This window comes from Lissotriton vulgaris, chromosome 4_1 (assembly GCF_964263255.1).
Source record: "Lissotriton vulgaris chromosome 4_1, aLisVul1.2, whole genome shotgun sequence".
In the NCBI taxonomy this organism is placed as follows: domain Eukaryota; kingdom Metazoa; phylum Chordata; class Amphibia; order Caudata; family Salamandridae; genus Lissotriton; species Lissotriton vulgaris.
Genome location: NC_141691.1, coordinates 1,753,554,583 through 1,753,574,763, shown reverse-complemented (window position 1 = coordinate 1,753,574,763; position 20,181 = coordinate 1,753,554,583).

Here is a 20,181-nt window from a genome sequence, read left to right as displayed (position 1 = left end):
TTGATGGTATTTCTTTGATAGGAGTGCAGCCACCTCTATACAAACAGAACACGCTATTTCTAACGTGAATTTATCTCATCATATTTTGAAACAACAAGAAATAAATGTACTAAGCAAAGGTTTTTTCTTCTTCCATCCAATCATTGTGGCACAACACAAATACACATTTGCCTGTTAAAATAGACTGGACAATTTAAATTGAAAAGAATCTTCTTGGAGAAATCTAACTAACCACACTGTTCCATAGAAAATGTGGTACCTAGTGAATATGCTATTAGAGATATACAGGACATCCAAGTAACAGATCTGCTTTCACAGTGCTACTCCTGAGGCGAAAGCCGGGAGGAGCAAGCTGCAGGAACCGAGTTTTTAATATTTGACATTTCACTACCATCTTCGTCTCCCTGTTTTTAAATTGTTCCGTTTCTCTGCCCTTCTTTTGTTTTTTAACCCTGCACTGCTTTCTGCTTTTCTCTCATCTCTCTCCTGAGGTGGAAGCCAGGAGATCCTCTTCTATGCTGATTTTCAAAATTGTTACTGGTGTCTTGTAAAACTTTTACTTGTGACATTTGATCGCCTACCTGACACTTTGATTGTCGCACAGCTCTTTCTTGCCACCCTTTGCCGCACTTTGCTGCGTTTCCCCCTCTCAGCCGATTAGGAGCTAAGGGGCATTGTGGGACTGGGAGGCTGCGCACTAGTTTGGCGGCCATCTTGGGAGAGACAGGCTTGCTAGTCGGCGGACTAGGCTTGCTGCATCTCGGGCGGGCACTATAAATCTAGATGGGGTTGGCTCCGCGCAGCGGACGCGAGAAGCGGATGCGCCTACCCCGCGCCGAAGGAGCGCCTAAGGAAAGCCCGTCTGCGCCTGTCAGTGTCCCGGAGGCAGCCGGTGGCGGACGGGTGGGCGGCTCCTTGCCTCAGTCTCCAGGGAAAATTATCAGGTACTCTTCTGCTCATCTCCTGAGTTTAAAAGGACACTGCAATGGCGGTTGTTCAGTCCTGGACCATCGCTTGAAGGGCAATTTTTGCTGTCCCTGTTGTGGGTGGACTTTGAATAAGGGCCTATTTAGGTGGGCTCCTCCGGAGAGGGCCCCCCCAGAGTGGGGCATCCACTGTGTTTCCACAGTTCTGGATCTTCTGAGAGCAACATCACCTGTGCTCTTCTGAACACGAGGTCTGTGAGTAAACACGCGTTGGATTTGTTTAATCTATTATCAGAGTGCAAACCCACGTGCCTTTTCCTGACGGAGACTTGGCTCAGCGAGTCGTCCGGTCCGGATATTGCCAATGCTCTTCCCCCAAATTATTTCATGCTTAGGAAAGATCGGGGAACTGGCAAGGGTGGTGGAGTGGCACTGGTGATAGACAGACGCTTCAAGTGTTCCATTGTTCCAACGGAAGATATTCACGGGGCAGAGGTGCTGGGCTTTTGTCTGACACTCTCACCGGCCCAATCTTGCGCTGGATAAAATAACCCGACCGGGTTATTTTATGAGGAGCTAGATTCTGTGATTTCGTCGATGAGTGTGAAGTTTAAACACTGCCTACTTTTAGGCGATTTTAACATCCATATGGATTTGGCAGATGGGTGTTGGTGCAGCTCCCAGTGTGTATGACAGTGTATGTGGTGGTTATATGTGATTTTAAAATTGGGTCAGGGACTCTTTCCACATATAGTGGTTTTAATAATGTAGGTCCTCGTCAAACTTTAAAAAACAGTGGTAGATCTTTTTGAGATATGAATTGATCCCAAATATCCTCAATATGATCAACCTGTTTCAGCCATCTACCTGAGTGCCCCTAAGGGTCAATATGGCATCCGTCAGTACCAAGTATCATAAATGCATGCACTCTATGGCATGCGAAATAAGACTATTGCCTTTCTGGATGTCACAATTTATGCAGAGAATGGCAAATTAGGAACTAGAACTTATCAGAAACCAACCAACAAAAATTCACTGTTCAAATCTGAAAGATTTCACCCGAGGGCCTTAAGTGAAAACCTCCACGTATTGCCAGTTCCTCAGGCTTAGTAGGAACTGCTCTAAGAAAACAGAATTTAACGCACAGGCAAAAGCACTAAAAGAAAACTGCTGGACCGTAACTATAGTGACAAAATCATAAAAATAACATACAAGCGTGTAAGCAACCAGAATAGAGAGGCACTATTAGACCATACGGTCAAAAATGACAAAACTATCCCTCTCACATGTGTAACATCATTCAAAACAATGCCTATGAGGTCTACCATAGGTAAAAGGCACTACACCTGTGATAACTGTAATGTATGCCACCTGACAAAAACAACAAAAACCCGAGAACTGGAAACAGGAGGGACTTAGACACTATACAAGCACACAAATTGCAACTCCATGAATGTGGTTTACATGATTACGAGCACCTGCGTTCTCAGATACGTAGATATGACTACTAGGAAAATAAAGACTTGAATCAGTGAACATCGGAGCAATGTAAGGTGCAAGAGGAACACCACAAGACTGACTGATAATTTTTTGACCAAAGCACACACACCCAACGACCTGACCTGGGTCGTGATAGAACAAATAGAACAGAGTAGGGATAGTGTGGAAAAGCATCTGAGAAAGAACAACGATGGATCTATAAAATGTCCATTCATAAAACTGGATCAAACGATAATATTCCTTGGAATACCATATTGTAATTCATACATTTTGCATCATTAATTTTTTTATTTTTTTAAATATATCTTTTATTCAGTGCAAAGGAAAAAAAACAAGCATATGTCATACAGAGTCTTGATGTACTAAGGTTCAGTAGTTAAAGAAATGCATACATAGATCGTGGAGCAGTTCGTAAAGTACATTGCAGCAGTGCGCAGATAAAATCAACATTTAAAAATTGCGTGATCATGCTGTCTCTGTTGTTGTAGCTCGTTCAGTGAACAAAATCAATAAAAGTGTAAGGGGAAAAGGATATCGAACTTGGGGTCATGTGGCGTGTGGTGTGACGGGCAGCGGGAACTGCAGTGGGGGGGGGGGCAAGGAAGGAGAGGGGGGGTCCAGTGGTGGTGTGGTTTGTGTCTGCTCTGGCAAATCCGGGAGCTATAATGGCGATGCTGGAGGGTGGCCGCGGTTGTGGCGTGCTGGTGGTGCAGGGGGGGAAAGAGGGGGAGTCTAGGTGTCAGGTGTGTGGGCGTTATGCCTGTTGTCCGCTGCGTCTGGAGCGTGGTGGTCATCCCTGTGTTCCCAGTCCGGGGGTGTCTGCCTCTCTGGAGTCTCTGGCGTCTGGAGCCCACTATGGAAGGAGCGGAGCATGTCGTCCCAGAGTGTCGCTATGGGGTATTTACGCAGTCCCGCCGTCTCCTCATTATGTAGGGATATACTCTCCGCTTTCGCCCAGTTGTCTAGTGAAGTGTGCCAGTGTTCCGTCGCAGGTGGTGCCGCCCGCTTCCAGTGCTTTGTGATGAGTCTTTTTGCCGTAATGAGGCCAAGATCCCAGAAGCGGGAAGGCACCTTGTTTAGTTTGGTCCTATGGAAGAGGCCCAGCAGGCATGCTTCCCACGAGAATGGGATCTGCATCGCCGTACAGTGCTTCAGCAGAGTTAGTACCGACTGCCAGTATGCTTGAAGCTGGGGACATTGCCACAGCATATGGAGGAGGTCTGCTCCCTCCGTGTCACATCTCGGGCATTTGGCCTCTGTGCCTGGGAAATATGAGTTTATCTTGTCCGGGGATAGATATGCACGGTGTAGGACATAAAATTGGATCTGTGTGAAGCGTGCATTACGGGGAATGTTGCGGGGACCTGAAAGTATCACCGCCCATTCCTTGTCTGTCCATGCCTTCCCTCTGTCTGCCGCCCATTTATCCCGTAGGGGTTGCAATGTAATTTGTGTATGCGAGAGCAGCGCCTGTGTCAGCCAGTGCACCACATGCGTCCCGTTGCCCATCACGTGCATGCACTGGATTAGCTGGTGCGTGGGCGGTTCGTCAGCGATGGTCCCCCATTTCTGCGAGAGCGTCCTCAGTATTGAGGCTTGTTGCAGGAATTGTCCCGCAGGTAGTCCCGTGTCAGCAGCCAGCGTCTCGAAGGAGAGTAGAGCGCCATCTGCGTACAAATCCGTCATTGTTTCTATGCCTGCGCGTGTCCACTGCTCCAGTGCCGCCTCCGTCAGGACTGATGTGGCTTTGGGAGTACCCAGGAGTGGCAACGCTGGCGCGTATGGTGTGGTGGTTCTAGTGAGACGTAAACATCTATCATAGCATTTCGTGGCCACAGCAACATGCAGTTGTGAGTGTTTCCTAGGGCTCGCCAGTGGGTGGAATAGGGTAAGTACCTGCAGTGGGGAGAGGATGTCTGTGGCCGTAGCCGTGTCCTCGAGATTCCTGCCCGAGATCCAGGCCACCGCCCATTGCACCTGTGCAGCGAGATAATAGAGCTCCAGGTTCGGGACTGCCATGCCGCCTTCAGTGACCGGGTTATAGAGTTTCGTCAGTGCTACCCTCGGACTGCCTGTGTTCCAGATCAGATCTCTGAGCATGGACTCCAGTTCCCTGAATATACGGACAGGGATGTATAGTGGGAGGTTGGCAAAATAGTACAGGAGCCTGGGGAGTATTATCATTTTCGTTAAGGTTACTCTGCTTGGCACATTGATGGGGAGGGTTTTCCAGAAGGCGATCTGTGTTCTGACAGACGTTATGGCCCGTGTCAGATTGCCGTCCAAAATGTCTGGGGGGGTCCTATACACGTGTATACCCAGGTACTTGAACGTGGTTTGATACCATGGTAGTCGTTCATTATTGATATAGAGTACAGGGTCCGGGTCGTCAGGAGTGAACGAGTATGCCCCCGATTTGGCCCAGTTGACTTTGAGGCCTGACATTAATTCGAACGTGCGGAAAATGTCCGACAGTTCCAGCGGCACATTATCTAGGTCTTTGATGTACAAGAGCAAATCGTCCGCATATAGCGACACGACATGTGTGCCGTCAGCTAGCGGGATGCCCCATCGTGCTCCACTGATGCGCAGCCGTTCAGCCAGGGGCTCGATCGCCAGGGAAAATAATAATGGGGAAAGTGGGCAGCCTTGTCTGGTGCCCCTTCTGACAGCGATGGACTCGGATATCAGTTTCCCAGTGCGCACTCTAACCTCAGGCTTCCCATATATCAAGACCACCAGTTCTATAAAGTCATCACCCAGGTCAAACTTACGCAGCACTGCCACTAGATAGGGCCATTCGACGGAGTCGAACGCCTTCTCCAGGTCCAGCACTAGGCAACCCGATCTCGGCCACGTCTGGACTGCATACTCCTGTACTCGGAACAGCCTCCGAATATTGTGGGAGGTGCATCTTGTTGGGACAAACCCATTTTGGTCCTTGTGTACAAGGGCCGGCACCAGGGCCGCCAGTCTGCGGGCCAGTGTTGATGCCAGGATCTTGTAGTCCGTGTTGAGTAGGGCTAGCGGCCTGTATGACCCGAGGAGTGTCCCTTCCCTGCCTGGTTTGAGAAGCGATACCAACATTGCTTCGTTCATGGATGCTGGTAAGGATGAGCTGTCTAGAGCCGCCGAATACGTTCTGAGCATGGATGAGGATGTCTGAGTATGCTTTGTAATATTCTGCAGGCAGCCCGTCCGGGCCAGGGGTTTTCCCATTTGAGAGGGCAAATATGGCATCACGCAGTTCTTCCGCCACCAACGGCGATCCAAGATCGTCTCGTTGGTTGTCAGTTGGGGTGGGGAGCGCGATTTCCTCTAGGTATGCTTGGATGTCTGGTTGTGGGTTGCCCATTTGTGACCGGTATAATGTCTTATAGTGTGTCACGAAGGCAGCATGTATGTCCGCCTGGGTGTACACCACTGTGTCTGTGGTCGGGCTTATGGCAGTCACTGGGGTAGAGCGGTCTTCTCGTCGTATCAGCCAGGCCAACAGTTTGCCTGGCTTGTCGCCGTAGCGGTGTGTGCGTGCCGAGTGTGCAGTGAAGTTGACCTGTTTCAGTCTGCCTATCAGTCTGTCGTGTTCCGTCCTCGCCTCAAGCAGCCCTACGCCATCCCCTCCTGCCGCTTCTTGTTCTTTTTGCAGCAAATCCCCTTCCAACCGCTTCAGGTCTGCCTCCAGCTGTCGGTGGGCGTGTGCCTGAGTGCCGAGGCATAGCCCCCTTAGTACTACTTTGAACGCGTCCCACTCTAGCTGGGGTGTGGAAGCAGTGTTGTTGTTATCTTCGAAGTGCTGTGCTGTTTGCGCCCCTATCGAGGTTCTGAATGCGCCGTCAAGCAAGAGGTCTGGTTGTATTCTCCAGGTGGGGATTGGTGGTCTCGGTTGTTCCCAGGCAATTGTCATGAGGTGTGGATTATGGTCCGAATGTGTGCGGCCCAAGTATTGTGTATCTCTGATCGCCGGCAGCAGATCTCTAGAGACCATGTACCTATCTAGGCGTACATGTAAGTCATGCGCCCCTGAGTGGAAGGAGTAGATCCTGGTGTCTGGGTTGTGGCTGCGCCACGCGTCCTGCAGGTCCCATTGCATGGACCAGTCCAGGAGGGCTCGCGCTGCGTGATGAGCAGGGGAATTGGGCAGTGGAGGACGGGAGCGATCCAGAGAAGGGTCCAGTGTGCAATTATAGTCCCCGCCCAGTGCCCACTGTATGCCATGCCATGGTGCCAGGGTGTTGGATAGCTGTGCTAAGAAATCCTGTGTCCCCGTATTGGGTGCATAGATCGAGGCTAACACTATTGGGTTCCCGTCGATCCTGCCTCGGATTGCTACGTGTCTCCCCCCAGGGTCCACCAAGGTGTCCTGTGCTGTCCATGGGGTGCCCGGGCGTATCCACACCAGTGCCCCCCTAGCATAGGAGGAGTGGTGTGTGGCATAAAGGTGACCTCTCCATCTGCGGCGTAAAGTGGTGACTTCTGTTTCGCAGAGGTGCGTTTCCTGCAAGAGGGCAATCTGCACGTTGTGGCGTTTGAGGTATGAGTATATTTGGTACCGCCTGGACGGTGTGTGCATCCCTCTCACATTCCATGTACATATATTGATCACAGACATTGCATTATATTAACGGTCTCCCCAGAGCGGCCTCCCCGCCCCACCTCCAGCCCGTCCACTGTTTGTAAGGAATGTTTACTGTCCCGTATGCCAATGTAATACTGTAAAGGGGGAAAATAGGCAATTAACATGGCCAATAAAACAGTTAGCCAATGAACAACGCAAACATGCGAAATACCAAGAGGTCGGTGGGCAAACGTGCTCCCGTCCATGCTCTCTAGGAGAGTAACAAAGTCTAGTTCAGTTCTGGGGGCAGCTGTGCAGTGCTAGCAGCAGCGGCTGGTTAAGTGTTTTTAGAGTCATCATATAGGGGTCGCTCCCCTTCCCGGGGGGTGTATGGAAGCCTAAGCCGGCCTCAATCTCAAGAGTCATGGGTACAAAATAGACTTTTAATGCCATACATTACGTGTCTTGATCAGCGTGCAGCAGGGCAGGTGGCCGCAGGAGTAGGGAGTCGGCTGGTCAGTGTCCGTTGGAGCATCACCAGGGCCAACTGTAGATCACAGTTTTCCAGGGGTCTCGCCGAGTCGGGTTGGCTCAGACTGGATCCGCACTCTCCTCGCTGATGGCCTTTCGAGCGCTCGTGTGGGATGCACGGTGAATATGTCCTAGGAGCCAGTTAGCTGATGTAGTCTGATGTTTGGGGTGTGACGTCCGGTCCAGGATCCGTCACAGGAGAGTCCGATATTCCATATATTGCTTCGTCGTCGCTTGGGGGGTCCTGTGTACCGCTTCCAGTTGGTTCGCTGGGCGCTGGGGAGTGACTGAGTTCCCGCACAAGTCGTAGGGCTTCTTGTTTTTCTTGCTGTGTAGCGCCCGCAGGGGGAGGCGTCTTCTGTGGCCTGTTCGCGTGTTCCTGCGCCCGTTGCCTTGGCCGGCGCCGTCTCTTGTTCCCGCCAGGTTGGCGTCCGCTTGTGCGGTCCGTTGGTGTTTTGGGGGCCGAGTCTGTGCCGCTGTCCAGCCATGCCTCCACTTCGGCTGGATCTGTAAAGAAATGGGTTCTCTCTCCGGCTATCACTCTTAGTTTCGCAGGGAATAGCAAGGAGTACTGGAGGCCCTGTTGGCGTAGGTGCTTTTTCGCCGCTAAGAAGGATTGTCTCTGCCTCTGTACTTGGATGGTGTAGTCCGGGAAGAACATTACCTTGGTGTTTTCGATTCTCACATCATCAAGTTTGCGCGCTTCTCTCAGTATGGAGTCTCTGTCTCTGTAATTTAGAATGCGGAGAAGCACGGGTCTTGGATTGGAGCCCGTCGCCAAGGGTTTGGTCGGGACTCTGTGGGCGCGTTCCACCACGAAATGAGGCGAGAGTGCGCCCTCAGGCAGGATGGACGTCAGCCATCTTTCCATGTGTTCCTCCGGCTTCCTCCCTTCCCATTTTTCCGGAACGCCGACCAGGCGTACATTATTTCTTCGCGCCCTGCCTTCCGCGTCCTCGGCCCTGTCTTCTAGGAACTCCACTCGGTTCAGCAAGTCCTGTATGTGGGTATGCTTCTGGCTGGCTTGGGGTTGGAGCTCTTTCACAGTTCCCTCCAGTGACGTGGTGCGGTCAGCAAGTTTTTTGTGGTCTGCGCGGAGGTGCGTGAGGTCTATGGCCACACTGTCGATCTTGGTGGCCAGGGAGGTGCGTGTGAGCTGGATAGATTCTTCCAGCCGTTCCATGGCTGCAAGCATGGTGTCGAGTTTTGCTGCTGTTTGGTCCTGGTCAGCGGTTTTGCCGGATTTGTCCATTTTGCCCTTGGTTATTGCGCCCCCAGTGCCGGTCCGTGCCCTGGTCCCGCCAGACATCGGTGCTTGAAGTGATATTTGGCGCCCTCGAAGAGGCCCACGATGGGAAGGTGTCGAGTGGGTAGGCCGGTCCGCCAGGGGGGGCCAGGAGTCGGCGCGGGGTGTACCGAGTGAAGGCCGCCGCGGTCAGTCAGCGGGGCGTGCACTCAGACACGGGGCGTCGGATGTTGGGGGCAGGGTGGGCAGACACTCCTGCCGGCCCGCTCCTAGGTGCTCTCTGTGTTCTGGCCGGGGCAGCCGTTAGTGGTATGAGCCACGGTGTGTCTCTCCCCACAAGCGCTTCTGGCTAAGGGGGTGCAGCGTGTCTTTCAGTTGCGGTCCAGACCTGTCCAGTCCGGCCGTTGGCGAGAGCAGCGAGCAGCCGACGTCCGGTGGGAGCTTGGCGAGCGTCTCTGACCGGCTCCGCTCGTGTGGCAGTTGCTCGGCGTCCAACCTCCCTCGGGGTGCAGGCAGTGCAGGTCGTCGTTCCCCTTGGCCGAGTTCAGTGTATCTGGGCGTCGCTATTCCCACAGTATGTGCCTGGGGTAGTGAACCACCAGTGAATATCCCCCACCACACCCTGCCCTGATTCGGGATAATCTGACAAGACAGCACTTTGGAACCACGCAAAATGTAGGGCTTACGAGGAGGATCGGTAGGTGTATCCGAGGGTTAGACACCTTGATGAAGAAAGTGGTTAAATTCTAGGTGTTGAGGCCCTCTCTTCTCATAACAGGAATATTGATTTCACTTGAATATGGTAATCAAAGAGTACCACGTTTTACAGAGTGTGACGACAGGGTCAACCCCTTCGGAGAATCCCATGTTGAGATCAACCATGTTAGTGATACAGCGCTCCTATAGAAAAACTGTCTCATAAACACCATCGGTCACCTCAAAACTCACCATCATTTTCTTTGCACATAAATCTAGGCCCATAACACCAATGAGACAATTATGAGCGACTGAATCAGGTGGTTTGATTTAAAGAACTATTCACAAAATATTTACATTTATATATACATACTGCAGTTTTAAATCAAGCCACATAAGGTGGATGAATCAACTAATGATAACTAGATCAAGAATAAACAAGACCAGCTTGTCAGTTCAAATCTAATTTTTATTATCTTTATTCTCATAAAGAAAAGCATTTAGAATGTTTAAATGAGTTTTATTTCAAATCTTAAAGAAAGCAGCATTTATTAGAGGAATAAAATTAGAACTGTCATTCCAAAGCAAATTCAGAAACATGAATTATTAATAAAAGTTTGTTTCCATTTCCTTCAATCTATTTCCCTGTCTAACTCAAACTTGACCTAAAAGGGAAGAATAGAAGTCAGCAGTTCTTACGTGCGCTAAAAGTCCAACAGCATGACACCGTCTCTGGATTCGGAAAGCAAGAGTTATTGCCCTGCCCACTATGACAGGTGTTATACCTTTTTCTCTAACTAAAACTAACTAAATTTTGTATTATTTGCTCAGTTTCACGCTTCTGATTGGCTGACCAATGTCACTCCATTCTTAAACACGTCGCAGTACAGGCTTTTACACAAGCCTATTGTCCTACTGCTTCCTTAATCTTCCGTTTCCTCGAGAAGTTACATTTCTCGAATGACAGTTTCCTCTCCTTGGCAGACTACTCGAAACAGTGTCCTTGTACTCTTTCCGTGAGCTCGCGCAGCACAGTCAAAGTAATGTCTTTCATAACGCAGTAAAAGTCTTCACTGCTGCTGTACATGTGCCAAGTTTTCACCGGACAAGCCTTTCGTCTGCAGCTTACTGTCAGACATCTTTTTTTCAGAGCCAACTTTAGGCCTTGCTTAAGAACTATTATTAAACAAACACAAGACATCAATTAATTAGAGAATTGAGACCCATTCTGTTATCCTCCCCTTTTGCTAATTATCATAGTTAATTGTGTTGTGTAGCTTAGCACAAAAAGTCAGCTTTATATTTACTTTTCCATAACGATTCTGGAACTCTCCGCATTTATCACAAAAGACAAAACGTAAGCAACATAAAAAATAGGCCCATGCCATTATTATAAAAATGCTGCATTAATATTGACAAAACGATAGACAAAGTTAGTTTTATGAATTTCTCTGCAACAAATGCAACATAAAGCACATTAGTCCCACGTGTAATCCCAAAGTGAATGCATCTTTAATCTAATGTTGGTTAATGATCACTCAACAAACGTATTAATATTTTTATATTATTAGGAGAGGTTAACTTCACAAGACTGAACAAAATTTTGTTCATTATCTTGTTCCATCAACTCCCTCATCTGGTGATTTCTAAATCACCAAACTATACCCAAAAATGTATGATTCTATACATTTTCAACTAAGGAACATGTTTTGCACTTACTCAATATTAGTATTTCTAGACACTAAAATCAGCTGTATTTCTGCAACTATCATATTGAGCTCTACGAAACTCTTCTAATTCAATTTCTTTTTCTTTCTCCTCCCTAAGTTTGTAAATTCTTTTCTTTCTTGTGATATGCTTTCTTCTCTTGTGTAACATACAACTAATCTTTAACAAAAGTATCACTAAAGCTATAACTATCAAGGGAAAAACTATTTTACCTATAATTGAACTGCCTATCTCTTGAAACCAGTGTTTGATACCTGTAAATCTTTTGCTTAAGCGTTCTGAAAAACTCATCCTCTAAAGGTTCTACCTCTTGGTGTAACTCAGTCATATCTTTAATGTACATTTCTATATTCTTGCTTTCATTGGGTATGTATGTACAGCAATGTTGGACTTGTAAGATCCCACAAACTCCTCCCTCTTTAGCTAACAGGTTGTCTAGCGCAAGACGGTCCTGCAATTCCATGGTTCTCATGGCCACAAGTTCTGTATTTACTAATTGGAAACCACTTGCAGTGTCCGTTGACAATCTATCAACAATTGTGGACATTTTTCTAATCCTCCCTGCATTCAGGGTAATTCCCACCATAGGTATCAATGCACAAAATATATCCCCTAGAATTTCAGGAAAACGTTCTTTTTTGTATCTTTTTACATGTTTGCTAATTTCAAATGAACCTTCAGCATTTCTATCTACATGAAAAATTTTAGGGAAAACTAAACCTATATAACATGTCCCATACCAGTGGTCTGGGAGACTATAATACGCCTTATTTCCACAAATAAAATAAATTCCAGGATAAATTGGGTTTTTACCTCCTTTAAATCCCCATCCCCCTGTAATACGGTAAGTATCTTCACATTGACTTGCACCAACAAAATAGTTGTTGTATAAAGTGTTATCTCTTCTAAAACACAATTTACCACTAACAGGTTTATCTATGTGAATTGCAACATTAACATTTCTACCATTGAGCTTCTCATCTTCTGCTTGCCAGAATTTAGACTTAGTCTGTTTAGACATCTCATTTCTTTTATAAATTGCCCTTCTCTCTTCCACCATACTTAAAAAGGATTTCTCCTCTGCTCTCAATTTACATGTTAAATTGTTTCTGTAAGCGTATTCATATGTGAGTTCGCTAGTTACTAAGAAAAATTTCCTCATCTGTTTGCCAGGTCTCACCTTATTCAAGCTATTTACAATCTTTAAATTTGCGAACATTTCATCATAGTCTGAATAATAAAATTCTAAACGACCAGTTTGATAAAACAAACTAGCTATTACACTACACGTAACACCATAAGTTAGAGGAAGCATATTATGAGTAATACCCTCAGAAACTGAAGTAGGTAATTTTACACACACATAACAGTCTTTGGCGTCCATTACTTTAACATATTCAGTTAATAATCTAGAAAAAGTATTACTAGAAAAATCTCCAACAGATCTATCTTGATGTATCTCTGGTTTATAATAAATAATTTTACTAGATTTGTCAACACTGTCAAGTTTAACTACAACTTTTCTAGTCATGTTAGCTTTATACATTTCTTTATCTACACCTAGAGGAAAAATGACTGCTAGAATTAACCAGACTAAAATAATTAGTATCACATATATTGAGAACATTTTGCAACACTTCATAAGAATAAAGCATCTCGAATTTTTACTAGTATATGAGTAAGCCATTTCTATTTTCAAAATGAGAGTTTATCAACTAAAATAAAAATAAAAATTGAAAAATTGAAAAAATCTATATACACCCTCCTTATTTTCTTTTTTTTTCTTTTTTCAACAGATAAAACTATTCTCTAACAGTTTTTCTTCGACCTTATGTCATGCATCAAATGTATTTTTCAACTAACACAATTTCTTCAACCTTGTGTCTCCTAACACAGTTTCTTCAACCTTGTGTAAATTAATCAATAATTTCAATCCTCATCACTTTCAACATTAAAAATCTCTTGGGAATATTGACTTCTACTACTGGTGGGATAATAATGTAAGCCCACTCTGGTGACTTATATTTTTGATTAGGCCTGCTTACTCTCTTCGATTTGGTACTTATAACCTCAATTTTCTTTCCTGCTTGATTTTTCTTATCCAAGTCTTCCTATTTTTGACTTGAGATTTCGTTCACCTGTTCTTTTGCTCTGTTTACTAATTTGAATTTTATGCCTTCAATTTCTTTCGGCCAATTATCTCCTTTTCTTGTCAGCTTCTTTTTTGGTTCTCTCAAATTGCATTCTACTCTCCAAGCTCTTTTTCTTGTTTTCTTCAAATTAGATTCATCTTCACTTCTTCACTGTCATCTGTTTCCATTGCTGATTAAGTGTGAGCGCAAAATCCGTTCCGCTCGGGGATTTCGCGGATTTTCGGTAAATCCGCAATCCGCAAACTCTGGCGAATTTACCAAAAATCCATGAATACGCGAGCGGCGGATCCAGGGGGCAAAGTTCAAGCCATCAAGCTTGAAGTTGTTGTAACTATTTTAGGATGGCGCCGGCTAGCTGCCACCTCAATACCCGATCACTAGTCAGTCACCAACTTGACATTTGCCACCTCCTGGACTCAGACCGACCTGACATTCTTCTCCTAACAGAGACCTGGCTGAATGAGGATTCCTCCCCTGACATCTTGGCAGCCATTCCTCCGGGGTATTACATACTTCAAGCCAATCGGCCAGCCGGTAAACCGGGAGGTGGCGTAGCCGCCATCATCAAACTTTCCCTCAGGTTCACTTCTCTTTCTTTACTCACCATCCCCCAGGTGGACTGCCTGGCAATTAGACTCGAATCCTCGGTGTCCCCTCTTACCTGTATCCTGGCATACCGCCCCCCTCAATCTATGCCTAACTTCCCTTCTCACTTTGGTGATCTGCTTTCTCAGCTCACAATTAATAACTCCAAACTCCTGGTCCTGGGAGACTTCAACTACTGGCCGTCAGACGCCCATGAAAGCTCCCAATCCTTGGCTTTTACTGATCTACTAACTGGGCTTAATGGCCTTCAACACGTTCACTTACCTACTCACTCTAAGGGCCATATCCTAGACCAGTTGTGGACCTATAATCTTGAAATTAAGTCACTTACGATCTCACCTTGCCACTGGTCAGACCATCATTTAATCTCCTTTCTCCTCCTGGTCCCTCCTCCGCCCTCCCGTAGCCGAGGCCCTAGCCTTTTGGCTCGTAATTGGAACAAAGCAGACCTTGACCTATTTTTTACTTCTTTATCATCTTCGGTTCTGCATAGCTCTGGCCCTATAGACTCCCAAGAAGACGCACTTGTCAAATGGATAGAGTTCGCCAGCGACAAGGTCGCCCCCCTTAAGTTAATTAGAACTAAGCGCCCCCACGACGCACATCGATGGTTCTCTGATAGCCTTAAATCCTTAAAATTAGGACTCCGCCAAGTCGAGCGCCGCTGGCGTAGAAGCTATGACCCTTCAGAGAAACTACACTTCCTAAAATTATCTGGAGAATACAAACTGGCAATTTCTGCCGCCAAAACTGCCTACTTCTCCGCAAAAGTCCTTAACTCCGCGCAAAAATCTAAAGATATTTTCGCCATTATGGAGGAGCTCTCACATCCAGATAGGGTGACCATCAAACCCCTTCCATCTCAGGCACTCTGTGATTCCCTTAACTGCTTTTTCATAGAAAAAATTAGCAAAATCAAAAAAAGTATTTCTCCTGGACCCCCGGCTACACCCCTCGCAGAGGCCGCCCCATCTCTTAACCCTCATTCCTTGACTCAGTTCCCCCCCATATAAGAAGAAGTCTTCCTTGCCCTGCTCAACAAAGTCTCCTCTGGTTCCCCCACAGACTGCTGCCCTCCCGCGATTCTCCGGGCTGCCTTTTCGGCTTGCCCCGTCCTTCCGCTGGCCCTCCTGAACAGCTCCCTTCTGCTCGGTGAGGTCCCCAGCCAGTTTAAGAACGCGGAGGTAGTACCCATATTAAAGAAACCCAACGCCGACCCCACGGTTATGGGCAACTTCCGTCCCATTTCCCTCCTTCCTTACCTAAGCAAAGTACTTGAGGCATATGTAACCAGCGTCCTCAGCTCCTTTATTGAGGACTCCAACTTCCTAGACTCTCAGCAAGCAGGGTTTAGACCCGCCCACTCGACAGAGGCGGTCATCCTCTCTGTAATGGAGGAACTTCGTAGAGGCGCTGATTCCAACATTAGCCAAGCCTTGATTCTCTTGGATTTGTCGGCGGCCTTTGACACGGTCGACCACACCATCCTGGTTGACCGTGTCAAAGAGGCGGGCATCAGAGGGACGGCCCTTAATTGGGTCCGCTCCTTCCTGACGAACCGCCACCAATCTGTCCGACTCTCCCAATTCTCGGCGGACAGGAAGAAGCTCACCTGCGGTGTGCCGCAGGGGTCGTCCTTGTCCCCACTCCTTTTTAATCTGTACCTCACCCCCCTGATCCGCTCCCTCCGGGGAAGGAATGTCACTGCATTTAATTATGCAGATGACATTCAGCTCATTTTCAATCTCGAATCCTCGGATGAAGCAGCTCAGGACTTCCAGTCTACCCTCTGCCACATCAGCAATTGGATGGGCGCTCACCATCTCAAACTTAATCCCGACAAGACGGAGCTTGTTCTTGTCGGAGGCCCATCCAACCCCTGGAATTCCACCTTCTGGCCCCTTTCCCTTGGCCCCTCTCCTTGTCCTGCTGACAAGGTAAAAAGCCTGGGGGTCTACATCTCACACGATCTCTCCATGAAACATCAGGTCAGTGCCACAGTGTCCTCTTGCTTTTTCCAGCTTAGGAAAATTCGTAAAATAGCCCATTTTTTGACTACCGAAGCTCTCACCCTGGTGTTGCTGGCATTAGTCATCTCTCGGATCGACTATGCCAACGCCTTGTATGCAGGTATCCCACAATATCAAATTAAAAGACTTCAGCTAATACAGAATCAGGCAGCCCGCCTGATTTACCATCAACCAAAACATCATCACGTCCGTCCTCTGCTCAAAGCCCTTCATTGGCTTCCTGTATCGGAGCGTTGTAAGTTCAAACTAGGCTGTTTGACCCACAAATCCTTGGCCGGCATCGGTCCCTCCTTCATTTCCTCTCTTCTGCACCCCTATGTCCCCCCCAGACACCTCCGATCTTCTCACCATGCGCTCCTCCAGACACCTAGGTTTAAGCGCAAAAAACACGGAGGTCTCAGATTCTCCTTTCTGGCCCCCTCACTCTGGAACTCTCTCCCGCTGGAACTTAGACTCTCCTCTTCTTACCCTCACTTTAGGTCTCTCCTTAAAACCCACCTTTTCCGCAGCGTCTACACATAATCTTCTTTTTTCTCCCCTACATGCCTCCCGTTGAATTAGTGAACAGCGCCAAGAAACCGTCCGGTGTAAGTTGCGCTATATAAGTCTTTTTTACATTACATTTACATTACATCCTAAAATAGTTACTAAGTTAGCTTCAACAGGAAGCACTAATAGATAAAATAAAGCAGGTGCTTGAGCACCTGCTTTATTTGATCTATTAGTGCTTCCTGACGAAGCTAATTTAGTAACTATTTTAGGATGGCGCTGGCAGCTTGCCGACGCCATCCTAAAATAGTTACAGGATGATTGATGGATGGACAGCTCACTCAAGGGACCCCTTCGCACATCTGTGTGCATAGTAACACACACATGGCCACTGGAACTAGTTGAAGCTCAAATTCAGTGACTCATTCATCAGGCCAAAAACAATCGTGAGCGTCGTCGAGGCTGGGCAGGTGTGCCTTCTTCCCAAATCTACCGTCGAAAATCAGCTGTGATGCTGGATAGAGGCCTTTGTATCCTTGACTTTCACGAGCGCAATCCTCGTGCTGTTCCTGTGACCAGGAGCTTCTTTCTCTTGATCTGCTGCTCTGATCGGTCTCTGACCTTTTATACACACAAGAGGCATGTGAACTCACATGGAAGCCCCGCCCGTTTGGCCCCGCTCACACACTCACGGTGTGCACTGTCTTCCCCCCATTTACCCACTATGATGGACAGCTCACTCAAGGGACCCCTGCGCCCTTCGGGGCGATTGCATAGTAACACATACATTGTCGCTGGAACTAGTTGAAGCTCAAATTCAGTGACTCATTCATCAGCCCAAAAACAATCGTGAGCGTCGTCGAGGCTGGGCAGGTGTGCCTTCTTCCCAAATCTACCGTCGAAAATCAGCTGTGATGCTGGATAGAGGCCTTTGTATCCTTGACTTTCACGAGCGCAATCCTCGTGCTGTTCCTGTGACCAGGAGATTCTTCCTCTGCATCTGCTGCTCTGATCGGTCTCTGACCATTTATACACACAAGAGGCACTTGAACTCGCACAGAAGACCCCCATTTCAAAAATCCGCAAAATCCGCAAATCCACAAATTTGCGGATTTTGCGGATACGCAAATACGCAAATTCGCGGATCGTGGATCCGCAAATTCCGCCATGCTTATTGCTCATTCATCAATAATCAGTTTTTCTGTGTAAGATTCTTCATCTGATTCAGGTATATCTTCTTTACTCTGCAGTTTCACTTTGTTAGGAATGACATCTTTATAGCTGGTACTTGGAATTTCTTCTTCTTCTTCTTCTTCGATTATTTCCAATTCACCAGTTTCAGAATCTTCGTTCCTTCTTCCAAAGCTTCCAGACTGCTTTTCAATACTCTCCCGATCTTGATTTTGAATCCCCACTTGATCAGTTTCTTTTTCTGTTTCTTGATTCAACTGATTTTCGTCATTTTCTTCATCAGAGACTTGTATTACAAAGTCATCTTTTTCTGAATCCAATGTCTCATTCGCATTTGAATCTTCCAGATATCGACTATCCTGTCGATCTTCAGGATCTGGATTTTCAGGTTCTTCTTCTTCAGAATCTGAATCAGCTGTTGTATCACCTTCTTCGTCGGGATTTTCAGGTGGTGGTACTCTTATGGTATGACTTGCATGTATCCACCTTTTCAATCCTTTACCTTTGAACTGCATTTGTAGTGACCAAGATCACCTGTCTTGCCTTTTGCCACCTTGGTACTAGGCAATTTCTTCTTCGATGAACTTTTGTTCTGACCCAGTCTCCAGGCAACAGATCATGAGCTTGTTCTTTCTCTTTTGTGAGTACTTCAGTTCCTACATGATGGAACACAGAAGTCATCACATCAGAAAGTTTTTTTTACAATAAACCATAATGATACTATCATTTATGCTCAGCAGTTTTTCAACTGGAACAAATGCTTGCCTCATGACCCTGCCCATAATGATTTCATGAGGGCTCAAACCTGTTCTCTTATCTGGAATACTTCTCAAAGTCATCAAAACAAGTGGTAATGCATCTGTCCACTTCATTCCAGTTGCTAGGCACATCTTTCCAATCCTGTTTTTGACTGTACCATTAACCTGTTCCACAACTCCTGATGCCTCTGGTCTGTAGGCCCAATGCAATTTTTGTTCTATTCCTAATGCTTCACAAATTAGTTTCATCAATCTGTTTTCAAAATGAGTGCCGCGATCCGTTTCCACAGTCACTGGAAAACCGTATCTTGGTATAAACTCTCTCAACAACAATTTTGCCACAGTGATTGAATCATTGTGACGAGTTGGAAATGCTTCCACCCATCTCGAAAACAAACAGATGATAACCAAAACATATCTCAAACCATTGTGACGTGGCATGTCAATGAAATCCATCTGTATTCTGGTAAAAGGACCACCCTCCCGTCCTATGGTTCCCATGCTTACAAAGGTTTTTCTGTTTGGGTTGATTTGCTGGCAGATCAAGCATCTTTGGCAAAATGATTCTGCAATCATTCTGAATTTCGGGTTATACCATGTTTGCCTGAACAACCTGATCATGGAATCTCTGCTATATGTCCTAGACCATGATACATTCTTGACATGTTTGAAATTAAGCTGTCTGGCATTACTGCTCTGTCATCTTTGTAAACCCAGATTTCATCTTCTTCCCTCTGTCTGCAACCTGCTTTTAACCAAGTGTCTTTTTCCTCTTCACTTGCCTCATCTTGTAACTGTTTTACACCCTGACAAGTTTCAACTACAGATATTAGCATAAGTGAGTTCAAAACATGTCCGTTCTCTTTTTCCTGATTAACTGCCACATTGTGCTTTGCAGAAAATTTCGCAATTTTATCTGCATAGGCATTTCCTTTTGTTACATAATCGTTACCCTTCTTGTGTGCTGTACACTTTACTACAGCAATTTGTTCTGGTAATTGGATACCATCAATTAACCTTTTTATCAATTTAGCATTTCTTATTGGCGATCCCGCAGAAGTTAAATAACCTCTTTGAGACCAAAGCTGGCCATAGTCATGGACTACGCCATAGCCATACTGACTATCAGTCACTATGGTAATCTTTTTTCCTTTTCCCCATTCACATGCTCGAATCAGAGCAATTAATTCCGCTACTTGAGCTGAACGAATTCCTCTGAGACTTGATCCTTCAATCACATTTGATACTGTGCAAACAGAGTATGATGAATGCAGCACACCTTCATCTGACCTTAAGCATGAACCATCAACAAACAGAACATAGTCTGACTCAGGCAGCGGTACATACTTAATGTCCTGCCTTCCCTGTCTAACTCAAACTTGACCTAAAAGGGAAGAATATAAGTCAGCAGTTCTTACGTGCGTTAAAAGTCCAACAGCATGACACCGTCTCTGGATTCGGAAAGCAAGAGTTATTGCCCTGCCCACTATGACAGGTTTTATACCTTTTTCTCTGACTAAAACTAACCACATTTTGTATTATTTGCTCAGTTTCATGCTTCTGATTGGCTGACCAATATCACTCCATTCTTAAACACGTCGCAGTACAGGCTTTTACACAAGCCTATTCTCCTACTGCTTCCTTAATTTTCTGTTTCCTCGAGAAGTTACATTTCTCGAATGACAGTTTCTTCTCCTTGGCAGACTACTTGAAACAGTGTCCTTGTACTCTTTCCGTGAGCTCGCTCAGCACAGTCAAAGTAATGTCTTTTA